This window comes from Esox lucius, chromosome 11 (assembly GCF_011004845.1).
Source record: "Esox lucius isolate fEsoLuc1 chromosome 11, fEsoLuc1.pri, whole genome shotgun sequence".
Taxonomy (NCBI): domain Eukaryota; kingdom Metazoa; phylum Chordata; class Actinopteri; order Esociformes; family Esocidae; genus Esox; species Esox lucius.
Window position 1 is genome coordinate 16,533,135 of NC_047579.1, and position 25,511 is coordinate 16,558,645.

General features: G+C 40.6%; 1 protein-coding gene and 1 long non-coding RNA gene across 2 annotated transcripts in view; both read left to right on the forward strand.

Moving 5' to 3' along the window:
• LOC105006816 (protein NLRC3-like) overlaps positions 1-25,511 on the forward strand; it is a 925,414-nt gene that overhangs the window by 667,701 nt on the left and 232,202 nt on the right. The gene's annotated exons all lie outside the window — the stretch shown is intronic.
• On the forward strand, positions 10,879-17,189 carry LOC117595254. Its single transcript, XR_004576436.1, has 3 exons — positions 10,879-11,055; positions 11,753-11,816; positions 16,768-17,189. It is a non-coding gene; the product is annotated as an uncharacterized LOC117595254 (long non-coding RNA).

The window sequence follows — 25,511 nt, forward strand, 5'->3', positions numbered from 1 at the left end:
CGACTGGAAAGAATGACAAAACACCCTGAAACTGGAGACCCTCATTCCCCTCAGTGCCTTTAAAAAACATCTGTCCGAGCTGCTGACCGTTCATTGTACATGTTAACTCTCCTCCATCATGCACACATTGATCCTGCACATAGCCGCCCTTATTATCTCTGTCAGGCCCCATGGCACATTTGCACATTTATCCACAAAATTTGTCTCCTATTTTTTTGCTTCTTTGCACTACATCATTTGCACAAGTTTGCCCTATGGTTATGCTATTTATTGTCTTTGCCACTACACCTTCGAACACTAACCGACCTACCTCACAAAATACGCTTCGCATAGCACAAACTGTATAATGCCCTCTTCTGCACTTTACAATCTTAGCTAGATTTGTAGCGCATTTGTACTCTTGGTATTGCCTTATCACTTTTGCACTAACTGTATATAGACTGTAAATAGTGCAGCAATTTAAGAATAATGTTGCTCAATGTAAAATTGCAAAGAGTTTTGGGATCTCATCCTCTACGATACATAATATAATTAAAAGATTCAGAAAATCTCAAGAAAACTCTGTAAGATAGGGACAAGGCCGAAAACTAACATTGGATGGCCGTGATCTTCGGGCCCTCAGACAGCACTGCATTAAAAATAGACAAGATTATGTAATGGACATCACTGCCTGGATCTGACTAATCAAAATGTTAAATTATTTTTGGGAATCATGGGAGCTGCGTCCTCTGGACTAAAGAGGAGAGGGACCATCTGGCTTGTTATCAGTTCACAGTTCAAAAGCCAGCATCCGTGATGGTATGGGGGTGCATTAGTGCACATGGCATGGTTAACTTGCACATCAGTGAAGGCACCGTTAATGCTGAACAATATATACAGGTTTTGGAGCAACAGAGAGTAGTATTTACTTTATCACACTTAGACATTGTCTGATGGCTTTAAGGATTAATCTTTGACCTTTGAGTGGTGTGAGATTATGGGGATTAATATTTTAACAACCATGTCACAGGTTAAAAGTTCATTTCCAGACATCACAGGGAGGGGTGTTTTTTATGAGGTTTATCCCAGGATGTTTAAGTAATTGAAGTGTTTTATGTATACATTTTAATAAGTGTCTGAAGTTTTTTTTAAATGTTTTTCTCACAGGAGGGGCTAGATTTCTTAGGGCAAAGAAGGGGCTGGTCAAGTGGGGCTTGTCATGGGTAAGGGAAAGGTGATGGGCGGTCAAGAGGGACTGGGTGATGGGTAGGTCATGGGAAGGGAGGGGCTGGTCAAGTGGTTTGGTTTATTGTGTCTCACGGATAAGTGCCATCCAAAGAACAATAAAATAATGGGTCTGGTTTTGGGGCTCTGAAGGTATGGAGGGGTTGTTCAAAGGGTCTGGTTTTGGGAGCCCGTGGGGAAGGGAGTGTGTGTGTCATAAATAAGAGTTAGGTTTCTTCTTGGCACATTTGTATTCTTGGTATTGCCTTATCACTTTTGCACAAACTGTATATAGACTCTGTACTGCATTTGTATTTCATTCAGACTCTACCTCATTTTGTACACCGTGTAATCTGTGTGATTGTATGGGCCAGGTCGACATTGCAAATGAGAATCTGTTCTCAATCGTCCTGGTTAAATAAAGGTATATATATATATTTTTTTTTAAACAAGGCAGTCCTAGATGGCACTAGTCACTTGTGCAACAATACACCCAATGCAGAACCAGTGGGTTTGCTCTTTTCGTGGGCATGTTATGTACCACATTGTTTGTATTATGTGGTGTTGTGTGGTGTGGGTGTGTGAGTGGCTGTTTGTGTGGTGAGTGGCTGTTTGTTCAGTGGTGACGGCAGTTGTGGTAACAAGATGGGCGTGGCTACCAGGCCTCTGTAGTGGCCACACCTGCCGGTGATAATTAATAATTTCTTAATGCTCAGTCTACTTTTTTTTATGCTCCGTCTACTATTCTTATATGTTTTATTTCCAGAACCAATTCCTTGTGTTTTTTTGCTTGATGTGTGTGAGTATGTCTAACCATTTGTTGAGGTCATGGATCTGATTATGACAGAACTGAGTGATTAAGACAGAGCCATACACTCTTAGAAATAAAGGGGCTAAAGCAGAAACATTTTGAGTTCTTTGGCTTGTCCCCATAGGAGAACACTTTTTGGTTCCTGGTAGAACCTTTTTAAAGGGTTCCACCTGGAACGCTTCCAGAGGGTTTTACCAAGAACCCAACAAAAGGGTTAAATTAAGAACCGTCTGGGTATGGTTCCTCCTAGAACCCCTATGAGAGGTTCTACAGAGAACCATTCTATGGTGTGATGGTTTCACCCAGAACCCTTCCTGGGGGTTCCAGCCAGAACCTTCTACCTTCTAAGTTTGCTTGCAAGAACGCACCTAAGGGGTTATACCATGAACCCTTTTATATTCCAAGGGTTTCATCTAGAACCCACCCAGGGGTTTCACTGAGAACCCTTTTATATTAGACTTAGCTTACCTGGATTCTCTGAAGTTTCTGATCTTCTGTCACGTCAATCCAGCGTGTTCATATTCACATATATTCACATATTCACATATATCTGTGATGGTAATTCCATCGATCAACACTCTTAAAGGAGTAAGAAACAGAGACTAAATTCTCTTGGCACAATTAACAGTTTATTAATTATTTGCAAATAAGAGAGACGTGTCAAACGCTTATAAATATAATCGTCCGAGGAGTCTCTAACTCAATACATGCATAATCCGTATATATTACATAGAAAAAGGGGTGTGGTAAGATGCTGCCCATCTGTCTTGTTAATAAAACACATGCCCTTTGTTCTATCACATGTCCTGGGTGTGACACAATACCCCCATCTGGGTAACCTTCTCAACCCTCGGGGGGGACATAAAGCATCTGGACAAATACAGATAGACAGATTTACGATTAACCCTATAATCTACTGTTACAATCAAGAATGCCCCCTAAGACATATACCAGATCCCCTCTCCCACACTCATCTATTTATCTAAACAAGGGGACTCAGTCCTTTAATCATTAAGAATGCATCAGGTTTCAGAATCTCCACAACATATCACATCAGACCTCATGTGTACTCCAGCAGAGATGGGCTGTAAGACATATTCACATATATCCCATCAGACTTCATGTGTACTCCAGCAGAGATGGGCTGTAAGACATATTCACATGTATCCCATCAGACTTCATCTGTACTCCAGCAGAGATGGGCTGTAAGACATATTCACATGTATCCCATCAGACTTCATGTGTACTCCAGCAGAGATGGGCTGTAAGACATATTCACATATATCCCATCAGACTTCATGTGTACTCCAGCAGAGATGGGCTGTAAGACATATTCACATATATCCCATCAGACTTCATCTGTACTACAGCAGAGATGGGCTGTAAGTTTTATTCACATATATCCCATCAGACTTCATCTGTACTCTAGCAGAGATGGGCGGTAAGACATATTCACATATATCCCATCAGACTTCATGTGTACTCCAGCAGAGATGGGCTGTAAGACATATTCACATATATCCCATCAGACTTCATGTGTACTCCAGCAGAGATGGGCTGTAAGACATATTCACATATATCCCATCAGACATCATCTGTACTCCAGCAGAGATGGGCTGTAAGACATATTCACATATATCCCATCAGACTTCATGTGTACTCCAGCAGAGATGGGCAGTAAGACATATTCACATATATCCCATCAGACTTCATGTGTACTCCAGCAGAGATGGGCTGTAAGACATATTCACATATATCCCATCAGACTTCATCTGTACTCCAGCAGAGATGGGCTGTAAGTTTTATTCACATATATCCCATCAGACTTAATCTGTACTCTAGCAGAGATTGGCTGTAAGACATATTCACATATATCCCATCAGACTTCATCTGTACTCCAGCAGAGATGGGCTATAAGACATATTCACATATATCCCATCAGACTTCATGTGTACTCCAGCAGAGATGGGCGGTAAGACATATTCACATGTATCCCATCAGACTTCATCTGTACTCCAGCAGAGATGGGCGGTAAGAGGGGGTCTGTTAGTTTCCCTACACCACTTCCAGCAACCTTTGCTGTTGCGTAGGAGAGTTCCTTGAATTTTAGCATTAGCATTTCATAAGCATTGTGTCGTTAGGATTACTGTCCTTTTTCCAAGTGTCCTGGTTGCTGTTTGAACCTGTTTGGCCCTTCGGTTCTTCTTGTAACAATCCTTCTCCCTGTGGCCAGGGATTCCACAGTAATAAAATACTCCCTTCAGTTTGTTCAGTTTCTGCTTATAACATGTATATGCTATTAGTTTAATAGGCTACAGCAAGAAAACCTAGGCTGATCATCCTCCTATGGGTTTAGATTACCAAGATGACAGTTGTGTACATGTCATTACACTAAACCACTATACTAACTCATAGTTCATGTCATTACACTAAACCACTATACTAACTCATAGTTCATGTCATTACACTAAACCACTATACTGACTCATAGTTCATGTCATTACACTAAACCACTATACTGACTCATAGTTCATGACATTACAAAGATGGGCACCTTCACCATAGTGGCCTTCATAAGATTTATTCTCTTGAGGCTGGGGGGAGTAGAGGGGAGGGGTTGGAGGAAGGAGTGGGGAGTAGAGGGGAGGGGTTGGAGGAAGGAGTGGGGAGTAGAAGGGAGGGGTTGGAGGAAGGAGTGGGGAGTAGAGGGGAGGGGTTGGAGGAAGGAGTGGGGAGTAGAAGGGAGGGGTTGGAGGAAGGAGTGGGGAGTAGAGGGGAGGGGTTGGGGGAAGGAGTGGGGAGTAGAGAGGAGGGGTTGGAGGAAGGAGTGGGGAGAAGAGGGGAGGGGTTGGAGGAAGGAGGAGGGAGTAGAGGGGAGGGGTTGGAGGAAGGAGTGGGGAGTAGAGGGAGTAGAGGGGAGGTGTTGGGGGCTACAGCAAAATGATTTCTCCTTATGCTGATAATCATCTTATAGGATGAGATGATCCAGATGACAGTTATGTGAACATGTCATTGTACTGAACAACTATACTAACTCATAGTTCATGTAATACACATATTATTACAGTAGGTCATGTTTTAAGATGCTCACATCCCAATGCTCCTGTGATACACTGTGGACTTTAATTTATTTGAGGCAGTTACCAAGGAAGGACACTAGAGAGGCACCTTTCACCTTTTCATCAGATGGAAAGAAACTGTCCCAGAGCCTCTTGTTGTGGGAACAAAGAGACCTGTACTGCCTGCCTGATGGAAGGAGGGCAAACAGTTTGTGGGATGGGTGTGAAGGTTCCCTGATGATCCCGCGCGCCTTATGCAGACACTGTTTACGCTTCTGCAATGGCAGGGAGCTGGGCACCAGTGATGTGCTATTGTTATCTAAAAGATATTACCAACATTTCACAGCATCAAATATAGATAACACCAAACATATATCCACAGTGTATTTGTTACTCACCACAACATCATTAACACTTTTAAAGAGCAAGGACATTTCCAACACCAAACAACACAGAAACAGCCACTTCTATAAATGTAAAAAGTTGTGGCTGCTTTGGGTACTCTGTCAAATGACAGCATAGCCTTTTTCTGGTTTCTTATTAATGACAACATATATGGGAATACAGTAACACATTTCTATCAGGTAGATGTGGTGATATTTAAACAAATATTATTGTTACAGAAACACATCTGTCCACTGCCACTACAGTATTCTAAAGGAAGGCCGTCGAGAGCCGCTATGGGTTCTAAAGAGTTAACATACACTCAGTTAGTATTTGGTAGCATTGCCTTTATGTTGTTTAACTTGGGTCAAATGTTGCAGGTGCCTTCCACAAGCTTCCCACAAATAATGTGGTTAATTTTGTCCCATTCCTCCTGACAAAACAGTTGTAATTGAGTCAGGTTTGTAGGCCTCCTTGCTAGCACACACTTTTTTTTAAGTTCTGTCCACAAATGTGCTATAGGACTGAGGTCAGGGCTTTGTACTGGCCACTCCAATATCTTGACTTTTTTGTCCTTGAGCCATTTTGTCACAACTGGGAAGTATGCTTGGGGTCATTGTCCATTTGGGAGAGCCATTTGCGACCAAACTTTAACTTCCTGACTGATGTTTTGAGATGTTGCTTCAATATATCCACATAGTTTTCCTTCTTTATGATGCCATCTGTTTTGAGTGTAACATTGATTACACCAACACCATTATTGTGCAGAATGGAAGGTCTGTGCATCCACTTTTACATACAGCTCTGGAAAAAATTTAAAAGGTGTAGTGGTCTCTTATTTTTTTCCAGAGCTGTATGTGAGCAAAAAAAGTAAATCTTTCACCAAATTCTGTCAATCTTCCTTGCCATACAATGTGATAAATATGTTGGATAAACCCAAGTCCTGCACTACAGAAATATACTCCAACTGTCTCTGAAGCCCAATGCCACAAGGCAAATGCAGTATTCTGGTGTATCAAAATACAATGACGCAATGCTTATGAACAATGCTTGATCTGAATAGTGGTGTGTTTTAAGTTATTATTATTATTAATGTGTTTTAAGTTGTTATTATTAAGTTATACATGTGAGAGTCTGTGCTGCTCTTTCATGGGTTAGAAACAGAACTTGTACAAAATGTTTATGGAGTGATTACAGCAGGTATTTGCTGCCATCTAGTGGAAGATAACAATTACAACACTTGTTGTGAATGTGTTTTTGGAAGACCGCTGAACTGAAATTTAAAGGATCTTTTTAGTCGGTCTAGGCTCCACATTGAGACACCGCAACAAAAACACAAGGGAAGATAAAACAATAACGTAAGTATTTGCAGGACTAATAATATTTTCTAAAGGACAGAAAAGTACCGGAAGTGAGATATTAATTGTAGGCTTGAGCTTTAAAAGTGAATGACGATAACTTGATATCTGCAGACGAATAAATACTTTTAGCAGGAGAACATTTCCTGCTAAAACACGGGCAAAGGCACTAAGGGCGCTGCCTCCAACAAATATAATGACCAGTAACTTACGTTGTGCTTATTTATGTTTTCTAATTGAGTCATTTGTTCACTGTTAGGAGTACAATGTTTAATCTTAGAAAAGGGAAGACGAAACGGGTGTACTACGAAGCGAGATAAATGGTTTATTCAGGTAACTTTAGAAATAACTTTGTGACATAGGGTGTAACTTCCCGATTAACCCCTTAACTGATTATGTCTACGTTTGATCCATGAACAAAATCATAAAAACAGAAGTCAAAATCATAAGTCAACTTTATTAACATAAGTAGATAATATTGTTCTTAGGTGTTCTCCAATAATTACAATGTTTTTATATATAATGCTAAATTCATAAGACAGGTCTATTCTACAAAATACCTTTGTATGGTATGTTCCAACCTCCCCTATGGTCATGGTTAACTCGATGTTACCCTATATAAGCACCGCACGTCCGCCCACAATCTTGTGAAAAATGCTGGCACATTTGGAAGACCTAATCGACACTGATGCACGGATTACAATAGGCTGACTCTGCAGGGTGGGGGTGTTAAGAGACCATGTAACTCCTCTAGTTTACCCTGATGATGTTCTCTGTGAAAGATATTGATTCTCATCTGAGGGAATTCAGTATCTTTGCTGGATTTTCATGCCAGACGTCACCAATGCTACTCGCCGGAGTAATGCCCTCATTGTTGAACAGACAGCGTGCGTTGCTTTGTGATATTTTGCCAGCGGACACGTAATGTATTCCATCGGTGATGCTGAACCTCTAAGCAAGTATACTGTATGCAGTTTGCAAGGTGGTACTTGCTCACATTTAACTGCTTGATGCATTTGTTGTGTTCCCTGGCCATTTAAGCGTTCTAAAGATCAAATATGATTTTTATGCGATCACTGGTAATTCGCAAAAAATACTTGTTCTAATTTGAATATGCATAGGCTGGGCCAATATACAGAACACACTTTTTTCCCATTGGAATCCCGAGGGTGATTGGTGCAATTGACTGTATGCATATCCCCATTAGAGCGGGGGATTATGTGAATAGGAATCAGTGTTCAGGTATTTGATTATACCATATTTTATCCGACATGTAGGGTAGCCTACATTATTTGGCCTTAAAGCTTCTACTTATATTCAAGACAATTAAGGACACATTTGGTGGTGATTTTCTTACAATGGTAGAATGTAAAAAATGCCTGAAATCGTTTGTCAGATGATGTGATCACCTTTTAATGGTGACCAGTCTGGACTCCTGGTGGCCTGGGCCTGTGTATGATTCACACATCTTTCAATAGTAGCCTCTCCCCCTCAACTGTACGAGTCAGGCATGTTAACTACATGCAAATATTTTACAATCATAACAATCTATATAATAGTTCCCAGTACATAAAGGCTGTGAACACATGAGTAGGCTATTATAAGTGGAAGCTGCACACCAGATCTGTGTTAATGATGAGAACTATTAATACACACCACATCTGTACTGTATGTTAATGATGAGAACTATTAATACACACCACATCTGTACTGTATGTTAATGATGAGAACTATTAATACACACCACATCTGTACTGTATGTTAATGATGAGAACTATTAATACACACCACATCTGTACTGTATGTTAATGATGAGAACTATTAATACACACCACATCTGTACTGTATGTTAATGATGAGAACTATTAATACACACCACATCTGTACTGTATGTTAATGATGAGAACTATTAATACACACCACATCTGTACTGTATGTTAATGATGAGAACTATTAATACACACCACATCTGTACTGTATGTTAATGATGAGAACTATTAATACACACCACATCTGTACTGTATGTTAATGATGAGAACTATTAATACACACCACATCTGTACTGTATGTTAATGATGAGAACTATTAATACACACCACATCTGTACTGTATGTTAATGATGAGAACTATTAATAGTTATTACTAGAATATTTTTATTTTTCATTCTGGTTTGTTTCCAGGTGGTTTTTCCACTGGGGTTGCTGCCAGTGTCTGAAATTATCTTTTTGTCTCACCTGCCAAGGGGACTGGTAGATGAAAGTTTTTTACTGGCCAAAATAATACATTGCTTTTTTGAGTCACACAGAACAACTCATCATCACAGCCTCAGCATTATACTGTAGCCTGCCTCTTGAAACTCCTTTATCTTTCTTTTTTGTGTGATTTGGCCCCTCCCTGTCTTAATAACATTTAAAAACAATTTCTTGAAATTCAACAAGGAGCTGAAAGCATTCTTTAGAAATGTTGGCCCATATTGTTGATGGAGATTTGTGGGATGCACATCCAGGGCACAAAGCTCCCGTTCCACCACATCCCAAAGATGCTCTATTGGGTTGAGATCTGGTGACTGTGGGGGCCATTTCAGTACAGTGAACTCATTGTCATGTTCAAGAAACCAATTTGAAATGATTCAAGCTTTGTGACATGGTGCATTATCCTGCTGGAAGTAGCCATCAGAGGATGGGTACATGGTGGTCATAAAGAGATGGACATGGTCAGAAACAATGCTCAGGTAGGCCGTGGCATTTAAACGATGCCCAATTGGCACTAAGGGGCCTAAAGTGTGCCAAGAAAACCTCCCCCACACCATTCCACCACCAGCCTGCACAGTGGTAACAAGGCATGATGGATCCATGTTCTCATTCTGTTTACGCCAAATTCTGACTCTACCATCTGAATGTCTCAACAGAAATTGAGACTCATCAGACCAGGCAACATTCTTCCAGTCTTCAACTGTCCAATTTTGGTGAGCTTGTGCAAATTGTAGCCTCTTTTTCTATTTGTAGTGGAGATGAGTGGTACCCGGTGGGGTCTTCTGCTGTTGTAGCCCATCCGCCTCAAGGTTGTGCGTGTTGTGGCTTCACAAATGTTTTGCTGCATACCTCGGTTGTTACGAGTGGTTATTTCAGTCAAAGTTGCTCTTCTATCAGCTTGAATCAGTCGGCCCATTCTCCTCTGACCTCTAGCATCAACAAGGCATTTTCGCCCACAGGACTGCCGCATACTGGATGTTTTTCTCTTTTCACACCATTCTTTGTAAACCTTAGAAATGGTTGTGCGTGAAAATCCCAGTAACTGAGCAGATTGTGAACTACTCAGACCGGCCCGTCTGGCACCAACAACCATGCCATGCTCAAAATTGCTTAAATCACCTTTCTTTCCCATTCTGACATTCAGTTTGGAGTTCAGGAGATTGTCTTAACCAGGACCACACCCCTAAATGCATTGAAGCAACTGCCATGTGATTGGTTGATTAGATGATTGCATTAATGAGAAATTGAACAGGTGTTCCTAATAATCCTTTAGGTGAGTGTATAGGTTATCTATGGACAGTGATAGCCACAGCCCAATAAAGAAATAACACACACTTGTCAGAGAGACGATATTAGCAGTAGGGACTCTGGACAGCAACTTCTAACCAGTCAGAAACATTGAAGATGAAGCGTAGAGTGTACTTTGCTTTTCTTCATGTATAAGCAGGCCTGTTTTTTGTATTGAATATGCATTCTTGGTGTTGCCAACCAGTAAGGCTGGAGAACATGAGCTGCTTTAGCTTCTTTGAAACAAGTGAGTATTGTTGGTCTCTTCTCAGCCAGCAGAGGGAGCTACTGGCTCTAGTTGCTCTAATCGTGTATTGGGTATGACTATATTAATTAATGTTATTTTCATAGTTACTATTGACTGAATGTAATAATTTATCTTTTGAACCAATGAGGTTAGAGGAACAAAACCAACATTATTTCTAATGGAACAAATTTCCCAACTTCAGTCTTAAATGTTTTTTATGTACAAGCTTGCAAGCCCCCCACATTTTCTTCCGTACATGTTTTTCTACTTTTAAGGAAGATGTTTCCCCATCAGGGTTCAGTAAAGATAAATAATGTTTGTCTCTGTTCTTTTGAAGCCCAATTCAGCAGGAGAGACCAGCCTCCCCTGTACCCAGCTGTGTGTCCATGAAGAGTGGCAGGTCTATGAATCCTCCTTTAAACTTCAGGGAGGGAGACTTTTCTACTGAACAAAGGTAGGAAGAAGTTATGGGTCACGGTCAGTGACTGTAAAAATGGTTTCTTATTTGTTGACCTGGTTCCCCATTATCTGACGCCATGACAACAGGTAGGGTCATGAGCTGTTCTGAAGCAGGATGCTTAGTAACAAATATGATGGTAACAGTTATGATGGTAACAATTAGGATAAATACCACAAGGTATGGTGTCATTTTCATTAAGGTGCGTTAAATGAAGCTGGTATAATTGTAGTATAATCGTTATATTAATAAACCCACTAATGTCAAAACAGGGTTGGGTTTATTGTTACATATTTTGCATATTCGGCATTTGCTTTTCTTCAAGTATAAGTAGGACTGTTTTTTTAATTAAATAATAATTTCTAGTTTTGCCAACTAATACGGCTGGAGAACATGAGCAACTTTTTATTATGTACTGTTGTGTGTGATTGGTCTTGTCAAAGCCAGCAGAGGGAGACACTGTGTCTATTGGCTACTTCACATGTTATTTCTCACACTGTAATGTGTTCAGTAGATAATTTGATGTTCTGTCCTCAGAGACCAACAGGAGAGATCAGAGTCAGAGATTCTCAGTCATCAGACTGTCCAGAGTCATCAAACAGACCTGTCCTCTAGATTCAGTGTATGTGGTCCTGTGATGTACATTTGTTTCTGTTTACCACAAGTAACTTTCATTCTGTCTGATGAGAATCAGGAGAGCAGTGCCAAAGACAGGAAGAACATGAACCAGAAGAAGCTTGCTGACACACTGGAGAAAAGTAAGAGTTGTCTGACTTTACTGTTGAATGTTTCATTATGATATTATCAGGACCTTGAGACAACACATCTGTGTTGAGTATCTTCATATAGAGGAAAGAATGAGAAGAGAGAGATACAGGTGCTGGTCATATAATTAGAATATCATCAAAAAGTTGATTTATTTCAGTAATTCCATTCAAAAAGTGAAACTTGTATAATGTATACATTCATTCCACACTGACTGATATTTCAAGTGTTTTTCTTTTAATTTTGATGATTATAACTGACAACTAACGAAAACCCCAAATTCAGTATCTCCGGAAATTTGAATATTGTGAAAAGGTTCAATATTGAAGACACCTGGTGCCACACTGTAATCAGCTAATTAACTCAAAACACCTGCAAAGGCCTTTAAATTGTCTCTCAGTCTAGTTCTGGAGGCAACACAATCATGGGGAAGACTGCTGACTTGACAGCTGTCCAAAAGATGACCATTGACACCTTGCACAAGGAGGGCAAGACACAAAAGGTCATTGCTAAAGAGGCTGGCTGTTCACAGAGCTCTGTGTCCAAGCACATTAATAGAGAGGCGAAGGGAAGGAAAAGATGTGGTAGAAAAAAGTGTACAAGCAATAGGGATAACCGCACCCTGGAGAGGATTGTGAAACAAAACCCATTCAAAAATGTGGGGGAGATTCACAAAGAGTGGACTGCAGCTGGAGTCAGTGCTTCAAGAACCACCATGCACAGACATATGCAAGACATGGGTTTAAGCTGTCACATTCCTTGTGTCAAGCCACTCTTGAACAAGACGCAGCGTCAGAATCGTCTCGACTGGGCTAAAGACAAAAAGGACTGGACTGCTGCTGAGTTATTTTGTCTGATGAAAGTAAATGTAGCATTTCCTTTAGAAATCAAGGTCCCAGAGTCTGGAGGAAGAGAGGAGAGGCACAGAATCCACGTTGCTTGAAGTCCAGTGTAAAGTTTCCACAGTCAGTGATGGTTTGGGGTGCCATGTCATCTGCTGGTGTTGGTCTACTGTGTTTTCTGAGGTCCAAGGTCAACGCAGCCATCTACCAGGAAGTTTTAGAGCACTTCATGCTTCCTGCTGCTGACCAACTTTATGGAGATGCAGATTTCATTTTCCAACAGGACTTGGCACCTGCTGTGGTGGAAATTCTTGAACTGATGTATACTTGGTCCTATACATGTATGGGTTACTAGTTAAAGGTACTGAGTCCCCATGTTTGGAAAAGAAAAGGAATGTGGTAGAGAAGGATCTGGTATTTGTTTGGGGGGGCATCCTTGACTGGCACCAGTGGATTAGAGGGTTAGTCGTAAATGTGTATAACCCATCAATGTCTATCTGTTGTTTGTCCAGACGCTATGAGTCCTCCTCAAGAGTTGAGAAGGTTACCCATTTGGGGGAACAGCCCGCCCTTTGGGTAAAACCTGACACAAGACAGATGGGCAACAACTTACCACACCCCTTTCCTATATGTAATATATACTGTTGAATGACCTGTATCAAGTTAGAGACTCCTCGGACGATTATGCTTGGAAGCGTTTGACGCGTCTCTCTTATTTGCAAATAATTAATAAACTGTTAATTGTGCCAAGAGAATTTTGTCTCTGTTTCATACTCCTTTAAGAGTGTCGATCGATTAAATTACCATCACAATGTGGGAGCTTGTCCTTGGTTCCTTAACCTGGTGTCTCTAATCATATCCTGGCTGGTTATCTGTGCACGGCCGGAGACTAGGTCTCTGGAGCCCGATCCCCCCCCCCCCCCCCGCTGCAAAAGGGGTGAGCGGCTTTTATGATTTTTGGGATTCCTCAGTACATGTACCCGGGCTTAAATTTCGAACTCGGGAGGTAAGGGCACTTTAGTTTGCGTTTTGGGCGCATTTATACGGGGGTTAGGGCTCCTTTTTGCGTTTGGGCGCGAGTGTGTGTCTTAGGGCACATTCTGGTATTATGTGTTTGGGCACATTTAAATTCTGCAGACCGGGCTAGGGCCTTGAACATCTCACTTACGGGCAGACGGGTCTATCGACGATGTCAGGGCACGTTGATTGAGATGGAAGTGTTAGGGCAATTATGCGTTAGGGCGCAGGTATGTGTGTTCGGAGACATTAAGTTTAAATGATTCTGGTGTGAGCAATGCGCTCACATATCATGAGATTTATGACTAAAATAGAGTTTGTTTCGGCGCGTTACTTTTTTTTTTTGCTGCGTTTGATGTTGGGTAGGCGTTGTGGTGAGTTTTTGGCCAGTGTGTATGTTTCTGGTGTTTGGACTTTAGTTTCTTTGAATGTTATTAGGTTTTTCCGGGGCCTGGCGTTTTCATTTGGTTAGGGTTAGGGTTGTATGTGTGCGCGCGCCAATTGTCTTTGTTCTATATGTGATTATGGCCGGAGTCACAGGCATTTGTCAATATCTGGTTATGGTCGACTTAGTAAATGCATTTGTCCATTTTGGTATTCCCTGTGCACGAGGGTTCCGACTGGCTGCATTGTGTGTGGAATATTTGTGTATTGGTTCGAGATTGTTGTTAGCCTAGAAGTGTTGCCTTGCCAGGTTTTGCTTTTTTGGTTGTATAATGGGGTGACCGCATTTATTGCGTCGTTGATATGGTTATTATGCGAGGCCTTCTAGTGCTGGTGGCTGGAGCACGAATTTCGTTTTGTATTAATTGTATCTTAATTCTAATTTAAAATTTTTAGTATGAAAATTAGTTATTAATCCTTATGAAATGTGCATTTCTCTCCGGCGCGTTCTGCGAAGATCGCGGGTCATCTTTGCAGCCGACACAAAAAAAACATTTGTTTATTAATAACCAATAAAAACGTCTCATTGAAATATTTTACATATTCATAATCATTACTTTTGCTGGTTCTTTGAGACATCTCTTAGGTGCCGTTTACATGAACGCGTCACCACTCCATCAGAACCGAAAACATAGAGAGAGCTCTTCATATGTAAACTAGGCTATTTGATTGGACAGCCTCTCCCTCCCCTAGACACCATTTGCTGCACACAATAGGCTCACACATGGTGCATTTTAAATTAATAAATAATAATGAATACAAATATATATATTATTTTTTCTCTGATTTTGAAAACTCTTCACGATCGAGTTAAAAGGCATCCAAGATCGACTTGTCGACTGCGATCGACGGGTTGGTGACTCGTGCACTAATGGTTCCGTTCAAGTTTTCTGCCTGTCCTCACCTGTGGTAATTTCCCCTACATTAGTACGTTTAGTTTTGGGTTAATCAAACATTAAGTGCAAGCTAGCTTTCTTTTCCTTTCAATAGCTTCATGTCGAAATGTATGATTTTGCAACCTACTTGTAGTAAGGGTGGAGACCTGAAGTCATCCAACATTGTTAATTGCTAGAACAATCTTGATGTCGTTGCATGAAAGTAGCGATTTTTGACTGATCACCACTATTTTGAATAACCTGGACATCAATCTAAGTTGAGAAAATTCCCTAGACTGGTACAATTGTTTTATTTTTATTTTCTTTGTGGGTGTTTTTATCATTTTCACATTTGTTTCCGTTAGAATATTAGATTCCTCCCAAATATCGATTTTCTTTTCATGTCCGTCCTGTAATGGTTATGCTTTCACGCTTGGTGTCATTTTCTGGTATTTAAAGAGTTACATGAAGAATGGAGTTCTTCTGAAATTGTATACAAAGTCTAACATGGTTATGGTTGAGTAGAATATATCTTACCATTTTGAAACGGTTTAGCTAAGAAATAACTAATTTGATGGGATGAATAAGTGACAGTGTTACTGTTCAGTTTATTTGATATTAAAATGATTACTTCTAATCAAATCTCATGCATTATGGATTAAGTGGGTTAAAACGTGCAGGGAGCACATTTTGTTATTCCTTACATGTTTACTAAGTTTGGTTATGTTTTAATTGATACTGAGAAAGTAATTCTGCATAAAGAGAGGTACAGACCCCCTGGAGTGCTCAACTCCCTCACACAAACACCAGTCTGTGGTATGGGTGGCTGTATGAAATGTTTTGTTGACATGTTTTAACTTTTTAGAAGAGAAACAGACTTACTGGTGACATTATCAAATTGGGTATTCTAATTCTAATTCAATTTCTGTCTTAGTAGGCAATCATTGGAATGTTAATGGTTAACAGATGTTTCTGTGAGGTGAATGATGAGACAAAAATGTTTGTATACTATTGTCTGGCCTCAAGATAACACTACTCTGTCCTATGAGATTGGATTCATCCTTAGGTTAGTAGACCACCTCCCACTCCAGGGAGAGCTCTGGAGAGATGGGGGGGTCATGATTTATGACAGGATTACAGAGTGTCTTTGATGTTCTAGGATAATAATAAGAGACTTAGAGAAGTTCACACTGAGTTTCATCTTGTAGAGAAAATTGGCTAAATAAAAGTTATGTTAGCTGACCTTCAACATGGTGCGACATATTTTGATTTGCAATAAGGGATTTGATCATTTATGTGAAACAATGGGGAATTTGATTGTAGTTCCGATACAACACAATCAGATGTAAATTATATAGCAAATGAGATCTGGTTGGATGGTGAACTGGAATTGTCCATGAACTACTCTTAGAGTGATTCTTCAATGTAAACAAACTATCTTAACTGATGAGTAATTAAAATACAGTGATGAGAAATGAGAAATTGTGTTCTTCTGTTCTTAGAAAAGAGTGAAATTGTTATTTTGCTACACTAGCAGAACAGAAGCACCAGAAATGTTATTGTTTTAATGATACTGTTACTGATTACAATTGTTATAATGTATTTAGACAAAAGAAGTAGAGAGACATTGGAAATATAGGGTTTGAGTGTTTGATAGTGTGTGGTTATAATGCATCAGCGAGATGCAACACGCTAATATAATGGACATATGGGATGTTGTACTGTGCTGTTGCAACTAATTTTCTCAAGGATAATTCACTCTTCAGGTACAGGACACTTGAAAGCGATTCAGCGATAGAGGACTGGTTGGTGCCCAGAGAGTTTGGCTTAAAAGGACAACTGTGAGGTGGCTGAGATGAGAAGGATCTCACAGACACAGACTGTTCTATAGCTATGAGCAGACTCTACCCTGGGGGCGCCGCACATCTACAGTGATGTTTGGTTCCTGAGCTGGACTAATTTTAGTCCTGACGATTCTGCCATGATATGGAGAAGGCAACCTCCAACCGAGAGGATGGAGGCGAAGGAAAGCTCCGGTTCTGAACAACGTTAACCAGGGTGCGGAAAGACCAACTGCACAACATAATGCCATGCTGATTGGATCCATACCAGGTACGTCTCATCTGCTGTCCAGGTAGCTGAGAGAGGAACCTGGGGTCGACGACACGCTACAGGAGGGCTTCGGTGTTTAAAGGTTAGACACAGTGAATTGAAGTCACTGAAGGGAAAAGTGAATTTTCTGGTGCTAGTAACCATTACTTTCCGACCCGGTCTCAGATTCTCCTGACCTGGCTGATAAAGCAGCTAGAATGAAGACAACTAGAGCTGCGCCATGATAACCTACATTTGAGCTATGAAGGACAACACTTTGCCTGCCAAGAAATGGTTCATAACTGACTGTCTGATGTTTGCAGGAGCAGAACATTTGTGATGAATTTGGAAGTACATCTAATTGGAACCATGGAGAGGACTTTTCAGTGAATTGAGTAATTGGATGTATTCAGTGATAGGTGTTTACACATCCACGTGTCGTTGCCACATACCCCATACTGTCAATATATGTGTCACTTGAATTCATTTCATTTGACCAATGATTTTAATATAAAAGGTTTGGCTGTACTATGTTATAATTCTGTATAATGACAATGTGTGATCTTGGAGTTAATACGAAGGTAAAGGTCTAGAAGCATGTAAATGAGGATCCAGACATTGTTCCATTCTCTAATCATTAAGGGTAATGATATTGACTGGGTCATGTTGTTTAAGAGGACTGTTCTATTGCAGTCTATATCCTAATGAGTGAACTGTTTAAGGTTTGATACCAAGGTTTGACATGGTATCAAGAGGATGGATTGTTGTGGAAATTCATGAACTGATGTATGTACTGATGTACTAGTTAAAGATACTGAGTCCCCATGTTTGGATAAGAAAAGGAATGTGGTAGAGAGGGATCTGGTATTTGTTTGGGGGGGCATCCTTGACCGGCACCAGCGGATTAGAGGGTTTACTCGTAAATTTGTATAACCCTTTAGTTTCTATCTGTTGTTTGTCCAGACGCTGTGAGTCCTCCTCAAGAGTTGAGAAAGTTACCCATGTGGGGTAACAGCCCGCCCTTTGGGTAAAACCTGACACAAGACAGATGGGCAACAACTTACCACACCCCTTTTATCTGTGATAAATACTGTTGAATGTTCATGTACTAATTTAGAGACTCCTTTCACGATTATGTTTGTAAGCATTTGACGCGTCTCTCTTATTTGCAAATAATTTAATAAAATAGTTAACTCATGCCTATTGAATTTTGTCTCTGTTTATTACTCCTTTAAGAGTGTCGATCGATGGAATTACAATCACACCTGCTTCCCAGAGAGACTCATTTTAGAGGCCGTTGTCACTAAAATGAGTCTCTCTCCAGACAGACAGACACACACAAACCTGAAACAGACACACACACATAACTAAGATATTCTCTAATATTTAAAGAGCTTTTTAATACCAGATTGTGTTAATCTATTTTAACATGCAAAGGTTGTCATTGAATCTAAGATTATTTGAGAAGTTGTATGTTACTACTGTCATTCTAATTTTTTTCCTACAGGTCAAACTCACCTGAGGCTCCAACGAGAAATGAAGACTAAACTGAAAAAGAAGTATCAAATGCTGTGTGAAAACCAAACTCTATTAAAGGACATATACACAGAACTCTACATTACAGAGGGTGGAAGTAAAGGACTTAATGAAGAACATGAAGTCAGACAGATCGAGATGGCGTCCAAGAGACAAACCACACCAGAGACACCAATAAAATACAACAACATCTTCAAGCCAATGAAACAACGTCCAAATAAAGTTTTGAGGGGGAACTTGACTAAAGGAATCGCTGGCATTGGAAAAACAGTCTGTGTGCAGAAGGTCATCCTTGACTGGGCAGAGGGAAAAGCAAATCAGGATGTTCATTTAATATTTCCTCTTCCTTTCCATGACCTGAACCTGAAAAAGGACCAATATAGTCTGATGCTACTTCTTACCCACTACTTTCCAGAACTGAAAACAAATGACAGAATTGAAGATGGTTTAACCAAAACGGTTTTCATTTTTGATGGTCTGGATGAGTGTCGACTTCCTCTAGACTTTAAAAACAATAAGAAGTGCTGTGATGTCACCGAACCAACCTCAGTGGACGTGTTGCTGACAAACCTTATCGAGGGGAATCTGCTTCCCTCTGCTCTCCTCTGGATAACCACACGACCTGCAGCAGCCAATCGGATCCCTCCTGAGTGTGTTGACCAAGTCACAGAGATACGGGGGTTCAATGAGCCACAGAAAGAGGAGTACTTCAGGAAGAAAATCACAGACCAGAATCTGGCCAATAAAATCATCAAGCACATAAAAACATCCAGAAGCCTCCACATCATGTGTCACATACCAGTCTTTTGTTGGATATCAGCCACTGTCCTTGAGTCGATGCTGAATGAAGCAAAGAAAGATGAAATCCCCAAAACTCTGACTCAGATGTACGAACACTTCCTGCTCATCCAAACCAGTATGAAAAACAAAAAGTACAACAAATCCACAGACACAAATCCAAAGGAACTGTCTCAGTCAGACAAAGACATGATCCTGAAGTTGTCAAAGCTGCTTTCCAACAGCTTCAGAAGGGCAACCTGATCTTCTATGAGGAGGACCTGAGACAGTGTGGCATTGTGGTCTCAGAGGCATCAGAGTACTCAGCACTGTGTACAGAGATCTTTATAGAAGAATCTGGGCTTTATCAAGAAAAGGTCTTTAGCTTTGTTCATCTGAGCATTCAGGAGTTTCTAGCAGCAGTACATGCTCTAGAATCTTGTCTGGGTAAGGACTCACATTGGTATTATTATGAGCAAATGTTTACATCAGACTGGTTACCTGACTTACACTGGAGAGCAGACAGGTTATCTGACTTACACAGGAGAGCAGTAGAACAGGCCTTGAAGAGTAAGAATGGACACCTGGACCTGTTCCTCCGCTTCCTTTTGAATCTCTCACTGGAGTCCAATCAGAATCTCTTACAAGGTCTTCTGACACAGACAGGAAGTACAACACAGAGTAATGAGGAAACAGTTAAAAGAACAGTAAAGTACCTGTCAGAGATGATCAAGAAAGTATCCTCACCAGAAAGGATCATCAACTTGTTCCACTGTCTGAATGAACTTGGTGCCAACTGTCTAGTTGAAGAGATTCAAACCTCCCTACGATCAGGGACTCTTTCAGAAACAAAACTTGAACCTCACCAATGTTCAGCTCTGGCCTACCTGTTACTGATGTCAGAGGAGGTACTGGAGGAGTTTGACATGAAGACATACAAGACATCAGAGGAAGGTTATCAGAGGTTGCTGCCGGTAGTGAAAACCTGTAAGAGAGCAATGTAAGTTCTGGTAATGTTTTGATGTATACAGAATTATTATGCTTAAGGCTTTGTACATCTAATATATCATCTCCTGTTCCCAGACTGGATGACTGTAACCTCAGATCTTATTGCTTTAAAATTTTAAAGCAATAATAATGGAACATTTACTTATCAGTTAATTAACTTCAAATGCACATATTTCTTTACATATGTTTTTATCTAGGAGATGCTCTTATCCAGTGGGATTTACAGTAAAACACACACAATCTTGTTTTTAAGTCCATATAGTGACTGGAAACTCAGAAATCCATGTTCCTTATTCTCTAATCCTAAACCGATTTCTAACCTAACTCTTTCCTTATACTAACTCCACCCCTAAACTCAGTTAACTAACATTTATGCCTTAAATAAACTTCTCTCTATAACCTAACACTAAACACTAAATCTAACTCCTAGAACTAAAAGTAATCAAAATTCTGAGAGTATACAAAATGTTTACTACAAACCAAACCCCTGAGCCGGAAATCGAATCTTCCATAGTGGGGACCTACCGTTAACCTTTTGGGGAACCCTATACAACAGGGGCCACATTCAGAAAATATTTTAAGACTCAAAAGTACTTCCTTACTTGCTGATTTAGGAGGAACTGTTAAAAACAATGGGCATGTCAGTCCTAATTTTAGGACTTTTACATTTTTGGCTTAAGAGTATTTTACTAAGCATTTTAATGCTAAAGCCAGCTCCTAAATCTGTGAAAGGTTATGGGTAGTCAAGAGATCTCCTAAGTCAGTAAGACCAACCCACAAACAATCCCAAAAGGGCTACTGGCAATCCGCCTCGTAATCAGGACAAGATTTTAGAAACATTTCATGATACTGAGCTTTTAAAAAGGAATTGTCTTAATTGAGAGGGTATTATGATCATAGTAGAGCCAGTCAGGGATGAAATCACTTCACCAACAAACAGAAACATCTTAATAACACCAGAGATAAAGGTTGTGACAACTCAGATCTACTTGGCCACAGGGAAAATGCAGCTATGCAGCACAGATGAACTACGTATATCTCAGTCCTCTTGTCAGTAGAATATTACATTAAACAATAAATGACCTCTCCAGACCCCATATCGTCTAAAAAATCTTTCAGTTTCCTCTTGATGTTCGCCAACTACAAAGAAACGAAGGTGACTTCATGGCCATAGCTGGACCACCTGGTGTAGTTGGTGCTATGAGACACATTGCACATTGGGACACATTGCACAAATTATTGCACCATCAAAAGATGAACGAGCATTTGTTTATTAATTAGATGAACATATCATGACTAGTCAGTATATCATTTTTGGTTTCATGTTTAATCAGTAACACTTGGCCTACATTTTTATTTCAATATGGCAACATGAGGGACGTGGAACGTCACCTCGCTGGCGGGGAAGGAGCCTGAGATCGTGCGTGAGGTTGAGAGGTTCCGATTAGAGTAGTCGGGATCACCTCTACGCACGGCTTGGGCTCCGGAACCACACTCCTTGAGAGAGGATGGACTCTTCACCACTCTGGAGTTGCCCATGGTGAGAGGCGGCGGGCTGGTGTGGGTTTGCTTATAGCTCCCCAGCTCTGCCCGCCATGTGTTGGAGTTTACCCGGTGAACGAGAGGGTCGTTTCCCTGCGCCTACGGGTCGGGGATAGGTCTCTCACTGTTGTTTGTGCCTACGGGCCGAACGGCAGTGCAGAGTAACCCAAGCTTCTTGGAGTCTCTGGGAGGGGTGCTGGAAAGTGCTCCGACTGGGGACTCTATTGTTCTACTGGGGGACTCGCGGGGGCAGCAGTCTAAGCAGGGATGCCCAGACTTCCCTCTCCCCAGACACTTCCTCCAGCTCTTCCGGGGGGACACCGAGGCGTTCCCAGGCCAGCCGGGAGACATAGTCCCTCCAGCGTGTCCTAGGTCTTCCCCGGGGTCTCCTCCCGGTGGGACAGGACCGGAACACCTTCCCAGGAAGGCGTTCCGGAGGCATCCGAAACAGATGCCCAAGCCACCTCAGCTGACCCCTCTCGATGTGGAGGAGCAGCGGCTCTACTCTGAGCTCCTCCCGGGTGACCGAGCTTCTCACCCTATCTCTAAGGGATCGCCCAGCCACCCTGCGGAGAAAGCTCATTTCGGCCGCCTGTATCCGGGATCTTGTCCTTTCGGTCATGACCCAAAGCTCATGACCATAGGTGAGAGTAGGAACGTAGATTGACTGGTAAATCGAGAGCTTCGCCTTGCGGCTCAGCTCTTTCTTCACCACGACAGACCGATACATCGACCGCATTACTGCAGAAGCTGCACCGATCCGTCTGTCAATCTCCCGTTCCATCCTTCCCTCACTTGTGAACAGGACCCATAGATACTTAAACTCCTCCACTTGAGGCAGGCACTCTCCACCAACCTGAAGTGGGCAAGCCACCGTTTTCCGACTGAGGACCATGGCCTCGGATTTGGAGGTACTGATTTTCATCCCCACCGCTTCACACTCGGCTGCAAACCGTCCAAGTGCATGCTTGTAATTTGTGATCTGCACATTTGCAATAATTTAGAAGCAATTCTGTTTCCATAAAGATGCGCTTCACGCGAGGCAACGGGCACGCATCGCACGTCCGTAATAGTTTTTCTTGCAGGTGCTGTAGGTTTTTTGGAGATTACTTGACGCTTGATGGATTTTCAATGTTAGTTTGAGTTACTGCAACTGCTAGCGAAGACACATGCCTCAAACCAAGCCAACGAGTGACACTAATATATTGTCCCTTACACAATAGCCTGGTTATTATAAGTGAGATAATCTACGCTGTTTACACCCTTGTTTGAGAATGTCAAATCAACAGCATTTGCAGTATTTATCAAAGAATGAATAGTTTTTCCTGTATGAGTCAATATGTATTTCATATCCATTGAGTTACATTGTGGCCAATTGTATGGAAGGAGTAAAATGCCAGCAACAATTGCAAATACACAGTGCCCCTTGATATTTTTTTTTTGCATATAATCACAATATCCACTCTCCTGAACATTTCCTACAATGCATTCACTGCGGCGTATAGAATAGTTTTTTTCTGTATGGGAAAATATGTATTTCATATCCATTGAGTTACATTGTGGCCATTTGTATGGAAGGAGTAAAATGCCAGAAACGATTGCAAATGCACGGTGCCCGTTGATTTTTTTTGCTTATAATAACTCTATAGAGTCTCCTGAACATTTCCTGCAATACATTCACTGTGGCGTATTGAATTTTTTTTTTGTATGAGTCAATGTGTATTTCATATCCATTGAGCTACATTGTGGCCAATGATATGAGTGCAGTAAAATGCCAGCAACAATTACATATAATCATTCTATAGAGTCTCCTGAACATTTCCTACAATACATTCACTACGGCATATAGAATAGTTTTATTTTTTTGTATAGGACTATATGTATTTCATATCCATTGAGTTACATTGTGGAAAAAGAGTGTGTGAAAAATTTTGTGTTGCTTGATGTAGCACACAATTCCCCATGATTAGACAGGTTTGTCTTACTCTACACACTCTCCTGAACATTTCCTACATTGCTTTCACTGGAATATTCAATAGTTTATGAGCTATGAGGCAATATGTATTCAATATTCTGTCATTGGCATTGTCTGAATTTTGCCCTTGGAACGTGTTTTAATACCCACTTTTTATTGAAATTACTTTTAAATATGATCATATGAATTGTTGTCAATGTTTTGAGGTACATTTTCTTGAACAATTAATAAACTCAATTTATGTCAGTTTTGAAGTAATATGTTGGTCTCTTTTATTTTGGAAATATCCAGATTTTTGTGACCCGGAAGTGTTTCTTTAATGTTGCTCACAAGATTGTCTAAAATCGAAATTAGCGTCATGCTGGCAACATTAGAGATTCCGTAGCAACAATAAGAATTCCGGTTTTCGGATTTTGCCTTCAAAATAGAAGTCCGCGGTAAAACGCGATTTCGCGATTTTAATAATATTAAATGTATAGATTTTTACACTTTGCTTAGTGTATATTGTAAAAATGTACTCTATTAAATGGAGACTGTATAGAATAATTATATGCAAAGAAATCAAGGGGCACTATGTATTTGCAATTGTTGCTGGCATTTTACTCCACCCATCCTAGATCCTATTGGCCACAATGTAACTCAATTGATATGAAATATATATTGGCCTATAAAAAAAAAAACTGTTCTATACGCCGCGTTGAATGTATTGTAGGAAATGTTCAGGAGACTCTATAGAATGATTATATGCAAAGAAATCAAGGGGCACTCTGTATTTGCAATTGTTGCTGGTGTTTTACTGCGCTCATTCCATTGGCCACAATGCAACTCAATGCATATGAAATACATATTGGCCTATAAAAAAATATATATTCTACACGCCGCGGTGAATGTATTGTAGGAAATGTCAAGGAAGGTGGATAGAGTAATTATATGCAAAGAAATCAAGGGGCACTCTGTATTTGCAATTGTTGCTGGTGTTTTACTCCGCCCACCCATTGGCCACAATGCAACTCAATGCATATGAAATACATATTGGCCTATAAAAAAAAAACGATTCTACACACCACGGTGAATGTATTGTAGGAAATGTTCAGGAGACTCTATAGAATGATTATATGCAAAAACTCTGTGAAAAACTCTCCTGAACATTTTCTACAATACATTCACCGCGGCGTGTAGAATATATTTTTTTTTATAGGCCAATATGTATTTCATATGCATTGAGTTGCATTGTGGCCAATGGAATGAGCGCAGTAAAACACCAGCAACAATTGCAAATACAGAGTGCCCCTTGATTTCTTTGCATATAATCATTCTATAGAGTCTCCTGAACATTTCCTACAATACATTCACCGCGGCGTATATAATAGTTTTTTCTGTATGAGTCAATATGTATTTCATATCCATTAAGTTACATGGTGGAAAAAGAGGGTGTGGAAATATTGTGTTGCTAGATGTAGCACACTGTTCCCCATGATTAGACAGGTTTGTCTTACTCTACACATTCTCCTGGACATTTCCTACACTGCTTTCTCTGTGGAATATTCAATAATTTATTAGTTATGAGGCAATATGTATTCC